At 43.1% G+C, this 17,393-nt stretch overlaps 1 protein-coding gene across 1 annotated transcript in view; it reads left to right on the top strand.

Moving 5' to 3' along the window:
• The window catches only part of RNF38 (ring finger protein 38), a 745,333-nt gene that overhangs the window by 216,353 nt on the left and 511,587 nt on the right, over positions 1 to 17,393 (top strand). The window lies entirely within an intron of this gene.

Genomic DNA, 17,393 nt, shown 5'->3' with positions numbered 1-17,393 from the left:
ACCATTACTAATGGTCCATGTGAGACAATCACGCCGCTCCTCCTTGAAAAACACTTGAAAACCCAGAGTCTTGATGAATTCACAAAAGCACTCCTAACTATGTGGACTAGGAACAAACACTGCAAATGGTATATTTAGCTTGGCTTGAAAAATGTTTTTGGGATGCAGGGTGAAGATCTACTTTTGCCTTAGATGGGTGAGAATTATGTATTTTGTAGATTCTAAATTCATGCAGGATTGCACCCTCGGATTGCACCAACAGATTGCATGCTGTCTCAAAAATGAACAATTCCTATATCTTTGCAAGAAAAAATGGTGTAGACTCAAAACATTCTCCAAATCACATGCATTTTTGCCTTCATTGCTATTATTATTACATATTTGTATTCTATTATTGTATTTTTGCAAGTGTCCTGCCCATACCGCAATCCAAAGATCACTGCTTTGAAAGTCATACCCTTGACAATTAACAGTATCTAATCCCATCTAGCTAATTTGTTAATCCTACCAGCCATATGCATGAACTCCCATAACCCCATCCCCTCCAATAATGATCACGCCGAACTCCCATCAATGTACAACAAAGAACCTGAAGTAAATACATGTATGGTTTCCTTGAGAGCATGTAACTAATCTCCATAACCACTGAATTAAACATTATCCTTAGGTTCCGGAGCAGCTTCCTGCCGGCCCAAAATTCTTAAATGCCTCGTAAGGGGTGTAAGACCTACATAGATACAATTGCAATATTATAGTACCAGTTATAGAGCAAGACAGGCACAATTAGGCATCTGTGCGCCAGACACATGGGTGTCGTAAAATTTCATAATAGTTATTATGGGGTGTGATCTAAAGAGCATAATTATTATAAGAGCTGTACCCTATGCAATAAAAAAGGGCAGCGGGTTTACCAACTGTTATTAGGAAAATATGTTTCAGCTCTTAGGCTTCTTTTTTTTACAACCTTATTAATTCTAAAAGTTCTAGCTTTGGTTTGCTACAATCAAACCAACTGGACTAATAAAGATGAAGGCAACGAGTTGTAGAAACACGCACAACATTATATGTCCTGACTACATCGAGCAAGTTGTAACCCTATAAGTGAGGGACCTAGCAAAGGTGAGTAACTGTCATTGAAAGATTGTATGCTCTCAGATTTGAAAATACAGTGTATTCTTGACATCTAACACAACCACTACTATAAAAACACTAGCGCAATTCAAAAATTCCCTCAGGGAGATTGCTCTTGAACAACATCAACAAGGGACCTTCTGAAGGAATTATTTTGTGTAATGAAATCTAAAAATTCATGAGTGGTCGCATAATTTCCAATCCACAATCAATTTCATTATATAGGCATATTTTTTTGGGGAAAAGAAATATATCGAATGAATGCTCAATTGATGAAGAGGCTTAACGGCGTGTACAATGAGCAATTTAATCCAAGTTTTTTTCAGTACTCAATTACATAGGAGTTCTAATTTTGTTTTCTTCAGTACTAAATTGAATAATTATGAAATAATTTTAGAGGGATATGACCAGCCACATTAGACAATGCACACCAATAAGGGCACAGCAATAATTGAATTCCATAATAGTATATAGAAGAGGCTTGAATGATGTAACAATCACGTAGCCCAGCTATAAAATCTCAGAGTTATAAAAGCAAGGCTGTATTCTGTAGATGGCATGTTATCTATTTTTTTTTTTTATTTAGTACAGTTGTATATACCTATAATTCTTCCTCAAAAGATCCACCTTGATTGTTTACGGACAGTGTCCTGAGGATCGTCTTACTGATTGCTTCTGTTTGGGACCGAACCGTTGACAACTCTTCTACATCAGCCTATGAAACTTGCAGTTCCTTCAGTTTGCCTCATACTTGATAACTCGGAGACTTTATACTGGGACTAAGTGGTTGTGACGCTATTCAAGGCCTTTTCTAAGAGCTATTAGTATTGAAAAAATAAATTAGAATTCCTATGTAATTTATTATTGAAAAAACGTATGTTTGATACTTAAATTCCTCCATAATATTAACAGTATAGGCCCTATTGCCTCCCTTTTCCAATTCATTGAGGACATCCCAAAATGCTTTCACGTCATTGAACATATTAGCATTTAATAACCGATGCCATAGCACTGCTTGATAATGTGATTTCTCCAACCAAACTTTTTGTCTATAAGGTCTTCTCATTGACATCAGTTTAACCTTGGGACCGGGATAAGATGGAGTGGAGAGTTGAGAGTGCATAGGGAGTTGAGAGTGCATAGGGAGTTGAGAGTGCATAGGGAGTTGAGAGTGCATAGGGAGTTGAGAGTGCATAGGGAGTTGAGAGTGCATAGGGAGTGGAGAGTGCATAGGGAGTGCATAGGGAGTGGAGAGTGCATAGGGAGTGGAGAGTGCATAGGGAGTGGAGAGTGCATAGGGAGTGGAGAGTGCATAGGGAGTGGAGAGTGCATAGGGAGTGGAGAGTGCATAGGGAGTGGAGAGTGGAGAGTGCATAGGGAGTGGAGAGTGGATAGGGAGTGGAGAGTGGAGAGTGCATAGGGAGTGGAGAGTGCATAGGGAGTGCAGCTCGAGGGAGTGGAGAGTGCATAGGGAGTGGAGAGTGGAGAGTGCATAGGGAGTGGAGAGTGGAGAGTGCATAGGGAGTGGAGAGTGGAGAGTGCATAGGGAGTGGAGAGTGGAGAGTGCATAGGGAGTGGAGAGTGGAGAGTGCATAGGGAGTGGAGAGTGGAGAGTGCATAGGTAGTGCAGAGTGGATAGGGAGTGGAGAGTGGAGAGTGCATAGGGAGTGGAGAGTGCATAGGGAGTGCAGCTCGAGGGAGTGGAGAGTGCATAGGGAGTGGAGAGTGGAGAGTGCATAGGGAGTGGAGAGTGGAGAGTGCATAGGGAGTGGAGAGTGGAGAGTGCATAGGGAGTGGAGAGTGCATAGGGAGTGGAGAGTGCATAGGGAGTGGAGAGTGCATAGGGAGTGCAGAGTGGAGAGTGCATAGGGAGTGCAGAGTGGAGAGTGCATAGGGAGTGCAGAGTGGAGAGTGCATAGGGAGTGGAGAGTGGAGAGTGCATAGGGAGTGGAGAGTGGAGAGTGGATAGGGAGTGGAGTGGAGAGTGCGTAGGGAGTGGAGAGTGCGTAGGGAGTGGAGAGTGGAGAGTGCGTAGGGAGTGGAGAGTGGAGAGTGGAGAGTGCGTAGGGAGTGGAGAGTGCGTAGGGAGTGGAGAGTGCGTAGGGAGTGGAGAGTGCGTAGGGAGTGGAGAGTGCATACGGAGTGGAGAGTGGAGAGTGCATAGGGAGTGGAGAGTGGAGAGTGCGTAGGGAGTGGAGAGTGGAGAGTGCGTAGGGAGTGGAGAGTGGAGAGTGCGTAGGGAGTGGAGAGTGGAGAGTGCGTAGGGAGTGGAGAGTGGAGAGTGCGTAGGGAGTGGAGAGTGCATAGGGAGTGGATAGTGCATACGGAGTGGAGAGTGGAGAGTGCATAGGGAGTGGATAGTGCATACGGAGTGGAGAGTGCATAGGGAGTGGAGAGTGCATAGGGAATGGAGAGTGCATCCCCTCTACTTCTCTTCTATGGACACTTGTACTTCTTCTACTTCTCCACCAGCACAGTGTGTGTTTCCACTCGCCCGTGGCACTGGAGACTGAAGCACATCCTTCTTAGGGTGAAAACCGTCTTGCTGGTCATTATGGACACTCTTTCCAGTTCTGTACTTTTATGTGATCACACTATGCATTATGGGGGGTGTAGTGTTGCTTTGATTCCATTAGAACACAGCTGAAAACAATGATTTGTAGATAAAAACTCTAGTCCCACTAAATCTTGGAAGTGCTTATTCACACACACATGCATGCACGCACATATGCAAACACACTCTCTCTCCCTCAACAGGTGCACTACCTCCTCACAAGCACGGACACATGTTTGTAAAACAGGTTCTTTAACCCACCATGCCATCCCATAATGCAGTTCGGTTGGCTAGCACACCGTGGCTGACTGAAGATGCGCACTAGGATGGCGCCGGCACTTGACAGCCAGGCACAGAGAGGCGCGTGATTGACAATGGGCGACAAGACGAGCGTGACTGAGAGCAGAAGCCAACTGAAATGTCCAACCCTTAAAAAGGAAAGATTTAATGACGGTATTTTTTGTGGAACTGGTGGCGAGCTTCCTGTTTCAAGATGAGTGAGTGAACCATGTCCAAAAAGACTGACACTCCAGTAGGGTAGTGTAGTGCTTTCAGCAAGCGTTGCCTTAATGTGCCACCCCAGCACGATTTAACCCCCTCAGCTGTCAATTGGGCATCTGTCACGTGACACCTGCAGACCAGACTCTGAATTTCTTCAGTGAAATCCAGTAGGGTACAATAGGTCTTACATTTGCAAGCGATTAAGCTGTTGGCAATGTAAATGACAATGCCATTTATTTATCTGTTTTCAAAACCAACACATAAATAAAAATATTGTCATTTACAATGCCAATAGCTCTAACTTTGGCAAAGGTGAAACCGTTGCATTGTAAATGCTTGTTTTACTTTGTTATATAAGAACAGACGTGTTTGGTTTTACGTCACTGAGCTCTTTGAAAAGCCAGACGCTGCACCTTGTCACACCACCAATTTGTTCAAATACTCTTTACTGCAAAGCAGTGTTGTTTGCTTACATTGTGTGGTGCATATATCTATATAAACCCATACGAAGTCAGATGTAAACATTTTAAACTCGCACATATATACTTTGTAAGTAGCCCCAGCTCTTTTATATGTGACCCAATGTGTGCCCCCCCTCTTTTAAAATTAATTTCACGTCTAGAGATAACACTGCCCAAGTTAACTTGAGGCTGATTCAGCTGCATGCTGATTGGCAACATCATTGAAGTATTCCTTGGCATGTGATTGACTCTGACCCAGCCCTGTCATCCTTTCCGAAACACCATCTGCAATGAATCCATACTATTGACCATTAATTGGCATTGTGTAGTCCTTTACCTCTTGTATTTTTTACCAGCTTTTATGAGTTTTTTAATTTTTTCAACCAAGAAAGGAGAATGCATCATGTCAACATAGCGTATTCATTGGGACATTGCCCCCAATATACAACGATAAGGAAGCATTGATAATACATTTAAAATCAGTGGCAGCAGTATGACAACAATATAAATGATATCAAACTAATAACGTGAAAGCATTGAAGAGTTTTAACCGTGGTAAAGTAGTAGAGAAAGCATAACCTATGTATACGGCAACAATTCTGGTCGTATAATATGAGCAGGAGAAGTGAGGGTAACTCGTGCAGTGAGGCGAGAGATATAAGGTTAAGAACTCCAGGCCCTATATGTCAGTGGCGCACACCTCGTTACCGTGTTGAAAAATAGATAACCTACTGTGATGTTGGTTACAGTATTGGTATATAAAAACAAAAGCAGTCTGTCCAAGGTGGTCTAGGGTCCTCTTTGAGACCGCCTTTAAAAGAAAAAAATCCGTTCATCTCATAAAGAAGCAATGGGATGTTTTTGGAGACCCCTAGCTGCCTCAGGCCTCAGGGATACTGGTTTCATGCCGGCCCAGGGAGTCACTGTGACAGGCCAGTATGTTACTCCAGTCAGGGATGAGATGAGGCTTGCCATCTCACTGTGATCTATTGTTTGGCTAGGAGAAAGGCCATGTCTAAGAATCTACTTGTTACCTTGCTGGACTTTGGATTGTTGTAAAGCATTACTATGGTATAGTGAACAAGGTGGTCCTAGACATAATTTAGTCAAAAAATTAAATGTAGAACTTTTTTTGATTTTTTGTTTCGTACGGGACTTAATCCTGGATTAAGTCCCGTATGAAACTAAAAATCAAAAAAAGTTCTACAATTAATGTTTTAACTAAATTAGGTCTAGGACCACCTTGTTCACTATACCGTTTGATACCCGGGTCTTTTGACTTTCTCTGGGTTAGACCACATTTTTTCAATGTAAAGCATTACTATGCAACACTTTAGCGATTTAGCTCTTGGGGGCCAATGGTGGATGAAAGTATAAAACAAACTTTGCCCCAAAACGTATTGGCAATTTAGCTAGCCAAGAACATATGCTTAAAGTCAGCCCTTGGGGCAAGGTAGCAAAGAAAACCAGAATTAGCAGTTCTGTAGATTTTATTTAGCCGCGCCAAGGTCAGATAAGCTCGAAGGGGTTTGTTGTGCTGGATATACTGAAACGTAGCAGTTGGAAGAGATTTTGTGTGGGTGTGAAAGTAGACTGCCATATTCCTTCTGTGGGAAAGAGCGGCCAACATCAACTTCTTATTTAGCACAAAGTTCAGCCTAAGAGGTCATTGACTTATCTGGGACAGCTCTAACAAGCCAAGTAAGTAATCTTCGACTGGACCCAATTATATAAAATGTTTAGAGCAGTGGGTGAGTAGGTTGATCAGTGTCAATAATGCCCTACAGGGACTGCAACTCCACAGTGAGGGCCCTTTGAGTCCAAAATTGGCTAGTCAGAAGTCCGAATTGTTCAGTCAGGGAGTCAACAGAAATCAGTGGCCCATCTTGAAAGAATACATCTATACAGCAGATCCCAGAGTTCTCCCGTGCCCTAGCAACACTGCTTGTGGTGGCCAATCAGAATCAGTGAATGCATTTTAGGATAATCCCTTGCGCATATGTCGTGACGTTAGAAGAAATCTTCAGAGCCCTACTGTAACGTTTGTAGGCAGTACTCAATAACTTATTGGAGCGTTTAGGCAAAGTGAATTTGGGAATGAAGAGCTCTTGAATAGTATATTTGGCACCTGACTTACCAAAGTTTCACACTTGCAGTAGGTGCAGGCTGGCCTGGTAGTGGGCAGGCCACTGTAGCTGCACCGCTAACTAGTAGTGCTCAAAGTGAGGGGCCTGTAGGTCTCACTGATCTTTGGGGAGATTCAACATGGCCAGGGCGCCTCTTCGTATTCCGTTACTCCAAATTAGGGCCCCAAACATGGCATCTAGGGCACGAAAGAGACTCCAAATTAGGGCCCCCAACATGGCATCTAGGGCACGAAAGAGACTCCTGGGCATGGAAATCTGCAATTTTGAAAAGTATTAAAGCATTCTCTGCAATATTACTATGTGAGCAGGTGCAACTCTGCCCTGTGCTGTCAGCGGGAGGGATTGCCAGAACACAATCTGTGCTTGAAGGGAGGATAACGTGTAGTTCCCATCTAGCAAGTCTTTGTTGGAGTGGTATACGTTGATGCCAAGGCAATGAAAGGTCTAGCCCTCTCAACCTACCCATTGCTCATTTACTAGTATATTTTAACCAGGACAACTGGGGCTCAGTTGAGACCGGCATGATTTTTAATCTATAAAGCCCAAGACCCGAAGACGACCTAAATGGATTCAAGACTCGGCCATACAAATATCTTTAAAGTATATCAGGAATTCCTTAGCTTAAAGTGGCGCAGTGTGCATCACACCCCTGATGGTGATGACCCTGTCAGCCCAGACGCTGGAGGTGAATGGCAATGGCTCAACCGCAAGCATAAATAACTGGGGGGGGGAATGCGGGCACCCCTGCTGTGTGACTCTCTTTAGGGGGAAAGGCCATGAAAGTTCAAAAGAAGATGTTTCAATTCTCAAAATGGGAGACTGTCAATTAATTATTACTAAGCCTCCCTGTTTTCCATTTTTACAGATTTTTACAGATAAATACAGACAGAAAAACGTTTGTTTGCCGCCTGTATTGATTTTTAAAATGATAAAAATACAGAAAATGTGGCCTCTTTTGAGTGACTCTCCATGTTACGATTAATGAATTTCAGTTCACTAGCTGTTCATATTGGCTGCATACGGAGTTGAATAACTGAATCAAATTTGCTTAAATAAATACATATCTCGATATTAATTTGTGATATTATGTTACCTTTTCATGTGTGTGTATTATTTAATTGTTTTTGACTTTGTAATGTGTTAAAACTGACAAGCTTCGTAGTATGAGTGCACGTTTAGCCGCTACATAAATGTGGACATATACAAGTTATTGCCTCATTTGTTCACAAAACAGAACATAAATATGGATAAATATCATTCAGGTGATCCAAAAATTAATATGGATAAATACAGACGAAAATGTTCAAAAAAGAAATACCATTAAACTGTGAGCCCAATTTATTACTAAAGTCTGTCTTGTCTTCCGAGTATCCCAGTCAATCCCTTTCTCCCCTCAACACCACATTCCTGTGCAATCCCTCACTCTGGTTGGCACTTGCTCCCTTTTTCTCCCCATATTTTTCTGAAATAATCCATCTGAACATCCCACACATCTCCTTCAGCGCTGCCTTTCCAGGCTGTCCTTCTCATGTACTTGTGTTATGTTCAGTTTACTATGCCCTCCATGTTTCACTCTCTCCCCTCACCAGTAAATGCAGTATTTTCTTTTGGCGTTGTCAATATTTCACAGTTGTGTATGCCCTCTTTACCCACTTTCACATAAAATGGTGAAATTACAATTGGCATATATGTGACCACTGCTTTGGGCGCTCTACAGAGACATTAATGATTTTGTAAGCATGTAATCTGAACACTTTTATGACCCACTGGCATGCAATATGAGGCACCATCATTGCCTTCAGTCTCAACTTCAGAGCTCCGAACTGTGCTACATCATGATTCTGAACAGCCTTACACAGCCTTATCTCACCCAGACACCTAGAGGTGACTGAGTTCACAGAATGCACTACACCACAAGACTCATAAGTTGCATAAAAAAACTACTAAATCACAACATCTGGAAAACAAAATATGCATAAGCAAGACAAGATGAAATAAAATGTGAAATGTTAACAGTTACTGCATTACTGCATCGCCGACATGGAAAAGATTTTTACAAGCATTGGTGAGAAATCAATCCTTGTTTTGGCTTCTTAAGGACATGAAAAGAGGGCAACACGGGGAACTGTTTCAAAGTACATTTTTAAATATTTTTGGGCCTGGAAATGGCAGCATCCACCCCAGTAAAGTCCTCACTGTAGCCTGCAAGTGTCACACCATCTGCTGTCCTCTGCCCCCACAACAAACCAAGGCTTGTATTTTTCCGTAGAATGGAAACCCTTGACACCCCCAACTCAGCCCCCGACGAAAGCGTTCAGCGGGGTGCACACAGTCCTTGAGATAACAGACCCTGCTGCACACCCACCGCGACTGCCCTTTCACACAGAAACCGAATGCTCCAAGCCGCTGCTAGTTATGTAAGTGAGTAAAAGAGAAAGAAAGCATGGGTGGCGGGCACGCGTGAAACATTACAAAAAACACAAATGGAGACCCTTCTAATCGTGGATGGGTTTGGGTGGGCCAGGTGGCTCCACTGGGAGAGCCTGGCTACCCCTTTAGACCCGGGTCTGCTTGGACCCAGCTTCAGTCTCCACACAAGCAAAATGTCTCCCAGAGAATTTGATGAGACCACCCACTCTGAAAACCCATTTCACCCTTCAGTAAAGTTTAATTTTGATGTGTTTCAGTGGGCTTACTCTCTGAAACCACATAAGCTCGCTCTTCTTGGAGACTCTAAAAACAATTTAAGAGGTGTATCCTCTGCGTCACTTGTTTGTGGTTCGTGAAATTTGCATTGTAAGCTTCTCCATCTTTCCATCGACTCTTTTCAACCAGAAAGTGCACCCTGTTAGAAATTCCACTGGACAAGGTCGTCCAGTCGTCCGAAGAAAACTGTGGCTGACGACCAGGCCGTACCCTCAGGCTCAGCCAGCCTTCTACCCTTTGCACTCTGTGGGTTCACAATGTCTCCCGTTGTTGTAGGCCAGCACACAGTTTGCTGTGTTTTATACAACTTGAAAATCAATTACTCTCGGAAGATCACCCCACAGCACCAATCACTTTAGCAGAAAGAACAGAGTAAAAAAGAAAAGCAGCTGGAACAACAGTGGCGGCTCCTCCGCTATGGTGGAGGAGGGTTCCTCCCATCCATCCTCAAAACTTGAAGAAACAAGCATTTGCAATGCAATAGGTCTCGCATTATGGAATGTTTGAGCTATTGGCGTTGCTAATAATAATGCAACAGCAATAGCTCAAACTTCCAGTCATGCAAGACCTATTGCATTGTAAAGGCTTGTTACTTTGTGACAACACGTCAGTATTCGTTCCACCCATTAGTTTAAGTGTCTTTTGGTCTCAGTTTAGCAATCTGTTCTGAATGAAAAAATAAGGCAGAGGCAGACAATAGTAGGGATCAAAGATAAAACAAGCATTAGCATAGCCAATAGCTCTTGCTTTTGGGACCTTATAAGTAACTCCAACAACACGTCAGCATAACAGCTAAGGAACCTGCAAAGGGGAATAGGAAAGAGCCTCCGCCTTCCAGTGAGGCAACCGGTCAAACATGTGTTTTATTTTGGCGATAGTGCCTGTATTTTGGCCCAGCAGAACTGTAACAGCACGGTGCGTAAGGCAAGTCAGTAAAGGGTAGGGCTGGGGGAGAGTCAATAACTTCTGCGCGCCCCGGCATGAACCGAAACAGCTGGCTAACTGGTACTATTTACAGCTCTATAAGAAACTGGGCATTTACTCAGGTTTTCCTTGTGAGTCTGTCCGACTTAAAGGGATAGTTGAGGCAATTTAGAACACATCATGCATGAAAAGGATCAAGTCCACAGTATGAAAGAGGATTGAAATACAGGAGGGGTGGAGGTTTAACGAATGATGGTAAGAAGTCAAGACTAATTAATACTAGCAAAAACACAAACCGTAAATATTCCTTGACGGACGAGAGACTGAGTAATCAATAACACGCACAGAGGCAGGTGACAATCTGGCATGGGTTGGCAAATCATTTCTTAGGGATGACTCAACACATCTTGAGAACACTGACTAATGCACTCAGGAGCACATGTATTCATACACGCCTGGTAATTCACCTTTCCATATGTCACACAGATTATGAAACAGCAGCTGCTCAATGTATATCGCTTCTTTCAGTTTGGGGACCAACGGCGTGAGCGTGCGTACACGGGAGCAGGGCCGTGGGCTAACAGGAGTACCAAGCATCGGAAAAGTGAAATACCAGAAGCATGCAAGGCAGCGAAGACAGGAAAGAAATGGAGAGGAAGTATTGCGGGAGCGAGGAGCGTCACGCGCAGTTGCTAGGGGCTGAAAGTTGAAAGACGCCCTCTGTGGTGGGGGAGGGGGTTGTAGCGAACAAAACAGAGAGGCAGAGCGAGGCGTGGACGCGGGAGAGCAAGAGAAAAGCCTGATGGCGCCTCTGATCGTACCTGTGCGTGTAACCGCAGGCTCTATGCCACCCAAAAAGATGTGGTTGGCTTTTTAAAGCCCACTCACTAAATGTCTCGCCAGAGCAGCGCATGCGCTGGCTCAGGCGAGACCTAAAAACGGCCCGTCCATGTCCAGAACAAGCCAGGAAATCATATGGAAAAAAGCACCACGTTGAACACAAAAGCAGGTCCACAAATATCAAGACAGTGTGGGGCACCTCTCATCTATTTTTAACAAATTAGTTTCATCTGACATTTCTTTCGTTTTATAGAAAACTAAGAAATGCAACTTCTCTGCTCGGATTTGCTGCATACAGTGAAAGATTAGTGTGTACTTATGACCGGAGTACCAAACGGCAGATAGACAAATGCACACATCAATCATTCAGGGATCACATCAGCCGTGCCATCATATTACCACAGCCTTTTTGTATCACTCATATAATTTCATAGAAATTAAATATATTTGTAGAATTCCAATAAATCACAGCTAGTGCGATTGTGATCTATGGGAAAGAAACTCCGGCTATAAACCTTGCACTTGTGTAAGTCGTGTCCGTGAAGAGAGCTGGGCAGTGATGGTAGAAGCTCAACTGTGAGATTAAGGTAGGCTGAGAGCCCCCACCTACCCATAGCTGCGAGCATTAACCCTCTACCTGCATGCTACCCAGCCACTTCCCAACCTGCTGACAAGTAAAACGAAACCTAAGAGCAATTGCTTAATGTGTAAACCACACTTTTATAAATATACAAGGGCGACGTTCTCAAACAAAGCACGGCGCCCGTGCATAAAAAAAGTTATGCGCATGGCGGCCGCTAGGTATATAAAAAGACAAGGCGGACCGGACAGGAGGGGCACCTTCAGTGAGGTAAACAAAAAAAAATAAGCTGTCCCACTGTAAACATGTTTAAGAGGTCAGCAGATAACACTTTACCTTGATTGACTTGGCCAGACCAAGTTGATAGCCTCAGTCCAGAGGTCCCAGCCCATGACAACTGCCCTGGAGGGAGATGGGGGGGATTTTTAAAGCCCTTTTAGGCCAATGGAAGTTGTGCGCCTGCTGGTAAGACTCAGGGGCAAGACTAAGAACATGAGCGTGAGAAAACAACCGGACCATAAACAAGCAAAGGCTCATTTTGTCGCAGAGACTCGCGTTCCTTAACGTGAAACGTAAAGCTCTTGTTTTCATTCTAGCTCTCTGATGTAACCGAATCCCTGCTACACATGCTTCTTGTTTTTATGGCCTGCAAACCATTTCTGTCAAATCCCTAAAGAAAGGCTCTTCAGTGCCAAGGTTGCCATGAACACATGCCTCTTTCGCTTTTTTGGTGAATTACTTGGCGTGTTTATGTACTTGTGGCCAGGTGAAGTAACAAGGAGGGACGGGGTGGAGACGGAGGGACTCGGAGTAAAATAGTCCTCTTGTTAGCGAATCCCGGGGCCTCAGTGCTGGAGATAGAAGTGAAGCACCTCAGGCAATGGGCCTTCGCTACCACTTTCCAGAATCACCGAAGGTGGCAGCGGTAAAAATACACAATTTATTCAAAGCCCTATTACGGTTCGAGGTCTGAAAATGGCCATTCACTCTTCCGCACCTAACTTGGCCGTAGGACTGGCAGTGACATTTCAGTCATGCTATGAGTCCAGCCTCTAAGGACAATGGGGCAAAAACAACAACGAAACACATGTAATGACTACACAGCATATTATTTGATAATTGTGTTTCTGCAATCAGGAAGTGCATGTAATATTTAAACAAGCGGTCGCCAGGCATCCGCTGTTTATTTTTGTATCTCGCTTTCACTTTAAAGTGAAAGCGAGATGCAAAAATAAACACGCGGCGCCATGTCTGCTTTTTTGTCTGGCTCAATCAGAGAGCCGGACTGGCGCGCTCAAGGCAGCGTGACGAAGCTTCTGATGAGAAACTTCGTCACAACAGCTGTAATGCAGGCAAGCCAGTCCAGGTGGGCCGGCCAAAAAAGCGAAGAGGAGGAACCCTGGAAACCTTATTTCCAATGGCAGTGCACCGTTTAACATAAATGGTGACACAAACCAATGGGAATAAAGGGCGGGGCTTCAAGCCCTTTTCAGAAAGTACTCATCTGCATTAAATCTCGCCGAGCGAGCTAAGCATGTGCGCAGCAACGCTAGGCGAGACCTAAAAAAACCCATAATAAAACCTATTTATTATTGTTTCATTTTTAAAGTTTTAGTCTTGGGGGCTGGGCCATCGTGGGGGAAGTCAGGATAGGGAGTGGTGGCACTACTATCAGTTCGCATGTCGGTTTGGCTAGCCCTCTCAGGCCAGCCAGAGCGACATTAGCACTGAGGTGTCTCCAGCCCAGCTGCATTGCTGGGTTGGAGACAGCAAAGCTCAAGCTCTCAATCTCTCTGGGAGTGCAGTTTCACAGCGCTCAGGCCAATCCTGATGCTGCTGTAAAATATGAGAGCAGCGTCCGGATTGGCCACAGGGGAGCCTGTGCTGCAGTGAGGATTTGGAGAAGAAGAGTGGCTGGCCTGCTTAAGATTTTCCTTTCTTTTTGTTCTGTTTTCATCCATCGCCCAGTCTCCCCCGCGTCCACCACACCCTGATGGGGAAAGGTGCAAATTGCACAATGACCAACACAAAAACTATTGGTGAATTAGAAAATACAAAAAGAGTTCAAATAAACGTCGGGTAAAGTATTGAGGTAGAGAAATTGATGTGGAAGAGAAGGGAAGAAAGGAAGAAAACAGCAGAAGCACACACAAAGGAGCAGTGGAGTGATGAAATAAGAACGAGAATGCATAACAAAGGGTACAGAACTAGATTTTGAGTAAAGAAAAATGAAAAAATAAAATATATGGGAGATAAAAAGCAACCCAACCTTTAAAAAAATGGGAGTAAAACAAATGAGAACACGACAATAATAGAAAAAAGCAGAACAAGCATTTGCAATGCAATCGGTCCTGCATTTGTGAAAGAGAGTCATTGGTGTTGTATATGACATTGTTTTTTACTTATGTTTTTTTGTTTGTAGTGGAGTGAATACATGTTTGCAGTGGAATTATGTGGTTTGGATCGAATTGTTAATTGTGGAATTGTGACGGGTATAGTATATTTGTGCAGTGGAATTATGTGGCATGGTGACGAGATAGGGGTGAGAGCTGTATAGAATAGATGGAAAGGAAGATTGAGAGGGATAGGTTGTTTGTGTATGAAATGGTGTAGGACCTCCAGACAGAGCATCAGAAACAGTGTGTAAGATAGAGAGAAAGAAGGGAAGGGAAGGTAATAGACGCATAAAGAGGCTGTGCTTGTGTACACAGAAAAATCAGAAAGAAGAGGAGAGTGTGTTTCTGAGGTCCGGATTTTTTGAAAAGGTATGGTAAAGAAACTGTGCGGAAAGATATGAAGTGAGCCAATATGAGAAATGCTGGATCAGTTTGTGAGAGAGTATGATAGAGAGAGGGAGTAGTGGGAGGGGCACCTGGGGGTAAGGTGAGAAGTGGACCTGTATCCAGTATGAGGATGTACAGGAAGGTAGCACGTGTGAGCAGGCAGCTTAGAGAGAAAACAGGGAGTGTGCAAGACGGATGTGAGGGGGCAGTGGAATTCTGAGATGAGAGGGGGTAGTTGTAGTAGTGTGAGGGAGAGTAGAGCGGGGCAGAGTGTGTGTGTGTGAGCGATGAAAGGGTTTGTTGAAGTATGATGTAGAGATGAATTGTTTTGGTATTTTTTGTTGTGGAATCGGTGGTGTGTGGTGTAGAGTTGTGTAGCGGAAATATGTCGCATTGTGTGCTGTGGAATTATGTGGATAGTAATTAAATGGTATGAACTGTAGTGGAATTATGCAGAGTGAGATAGTGTGTTATGGATTTAAATATGTGGATATACTATGCATGTTGTATAAGGAACAGTTCGGCTGACTTTGGAACACTTAAACTAGGTTTAAGTATTGGTGTGGGTTTAACTTTGTTTTTTGTTTTCTAGCCAATCTACTCCAGTTCCCTGTGGCTACTGATGAGTGAATGTTTATTTAAGTAATATTATTTCTGTGTGTGTAAAAGACTCCAATGTTTTGGGGTAGAGTTTGCACTATATAAATTCTCCCCTCCCCTAATTAAACAAAGTAAGATGCTGCGTCTGGAAAGGTACGAAAAACGTTTGTTAAATTAAAATCTAAAAAAAAAGTAATAACAATGAAGGGTGAGAAGGTTCAGGGCTGAGCTAAACATGCTTCATAATGGGTCAGTAGGTTTGGGATTTTTCACATAGACACTTATAAAATAGAGACAAAAAAGGCAAATTTTTAAAAAACGTGTGCACTATCCCATATTATAGAAAGAAAGCCTTTGTAGATGGTACAAATCATTTTTATTATAGGCTAGTATGTTTGGGAGTATCGCATAAAAGCTTTTTGAAATAAAAAGAAAGGATGATTTCGACAAAAAGTTCACACTATACCATATAGTAAAAAAAAAAGCATACATTTCAGGAAAGCAGTGTCAATAGCATAGGGTTTGCTTTCCATGTATAATACTCTGTTGTGAAATATAAAAAGTGAAATGTTACTTGTAGAAAGTGCTGGTTAATTTGTGCATATTCCACTATATTGCTACAGCGCGGCTCCAGAAATCATTTCTAATCAATACTCACCATTTCCCTGAAACCTTAAAACACACAACTCATGCATCAGTGGGGCCCATAACACTGCGCATTTACCCTGTTCACTTACACTCGGCTTCAAGGCTCTGGTGAATCGCGGCAGAGAAACGCTGTAACATTTAGGTGGAGCATCTAAACCTATTTATCTATTATTTACACCTGCAGATTTAAAGACATTTACCATGTTTTATTCAGACTTGAATTATTCAGACACACCACCATAATTGCAATGGATCTGCTAGAATGAAAATTAGGCGTAGGAAGAATTCAAAGACCAGCTTTGTTTTAGGACAGTCTTTGGCCTAGGCATTTCCTTTAGTGGCAACATCCACACTTCTTCCCAGGCTCTGAGCACGGCATCATCCTTGCTTGGCACACATCCTAGATTCCAGGCCACATCAGCCTTGAACCTCCTCGAACACAGGCAGTTCACTCTGACCTGCAGGTTTTGGCGCGCCTGCGCTGTCCAGCTCTTGCTCACAGTTTTACCCAGGCAGCCATTTTTGCACAGGCCTCAGAGGCCACTTTTGGAACTATCATGGAAACAAACACAGGTTCATGTTAAATTATGAATCTAAACCCATTCTGTTTACCTCCCACCTTACTAATGTTTCCCAATTAGTTGTTACCTAGCACATAAGCCACATAAATGCGTTTTATACTTACAATTCGACCTCTCCATCACATAAATGAATACAAAAAGCACGTTTAAATTGCGTTTGTTTACGAATAAGCTGCACATTAGTTCACAATACGATAACAATACATATTAGCTGGGTTTATTTGTGCAGCATGCAAGCAACGTTAGTTTTCCCCATGTGTAAAATAAAAAATAATGTGTGCACTTTACTCTATGGTTGGTTAATTTCGAAAAACATGCAATCAGTGAACGTTACTGTTATGGGACATTAACTTTACAAGGGGTACACAAAATTTTGCGTTTGCCACCTCGCTCCATCAATATGGCAAAGCAGTCTGAGAAACAAGACATAGCCTTTGATTCCTGGTCCTTAACAGGGCTGTCTCCTTCCTGGAGCATCCATAAACAACTTGCAAGTGGTGTAAACACTTTGCAATAAACTGTTCTTCAGAATAACAAAAGGAGTCAACTGCACCCTCCTGCTCCAACCTTTCTGCCATTTGGATTTTCTAAAGCTTTGTGTTTTTCCAAGTGAAATGTGCGCCTATGAAACATACCTTTTGCATCGGAGCCGGAAAACTGCCTTAAGTGACATTAAGTTGGAATTAAAGGGACTCACGTACAAGCTTCACAAATAGGATAGTTGGGTTGATATGTTGGCGCACAAGCTGCACGAAACAAAGCTAAATAAAAAAGGAATACTTTGAAAAAATGTGCACCCCGTACTATATTATATATTATAAAACATCACGCACAAGCTTCACGAAGGAACAATCATAAAAATAAGCTTTTACAACAATAGCAACCTTACCAAAAATTATAGGCTTAAAAAGCCTTCCCTTTAAAGCTGTACAAAACA

Source organism: Lissotriton helveticus, chromosome 2_1, assembly GCF_964261635.1.
Source record: "Lissotriton helveticus chromosome 2_1, aLisHel1.1, whole genome shotgun sequence".
NCBI lineage: Eukaryota > Metazoa > Chordata > Amphibia > Caudata > Salamandridae > Lissotriton > Lissotriton helveticus.
This window is presented reverse-complemented; position numbering and strand designations above follow the sequence as displayed.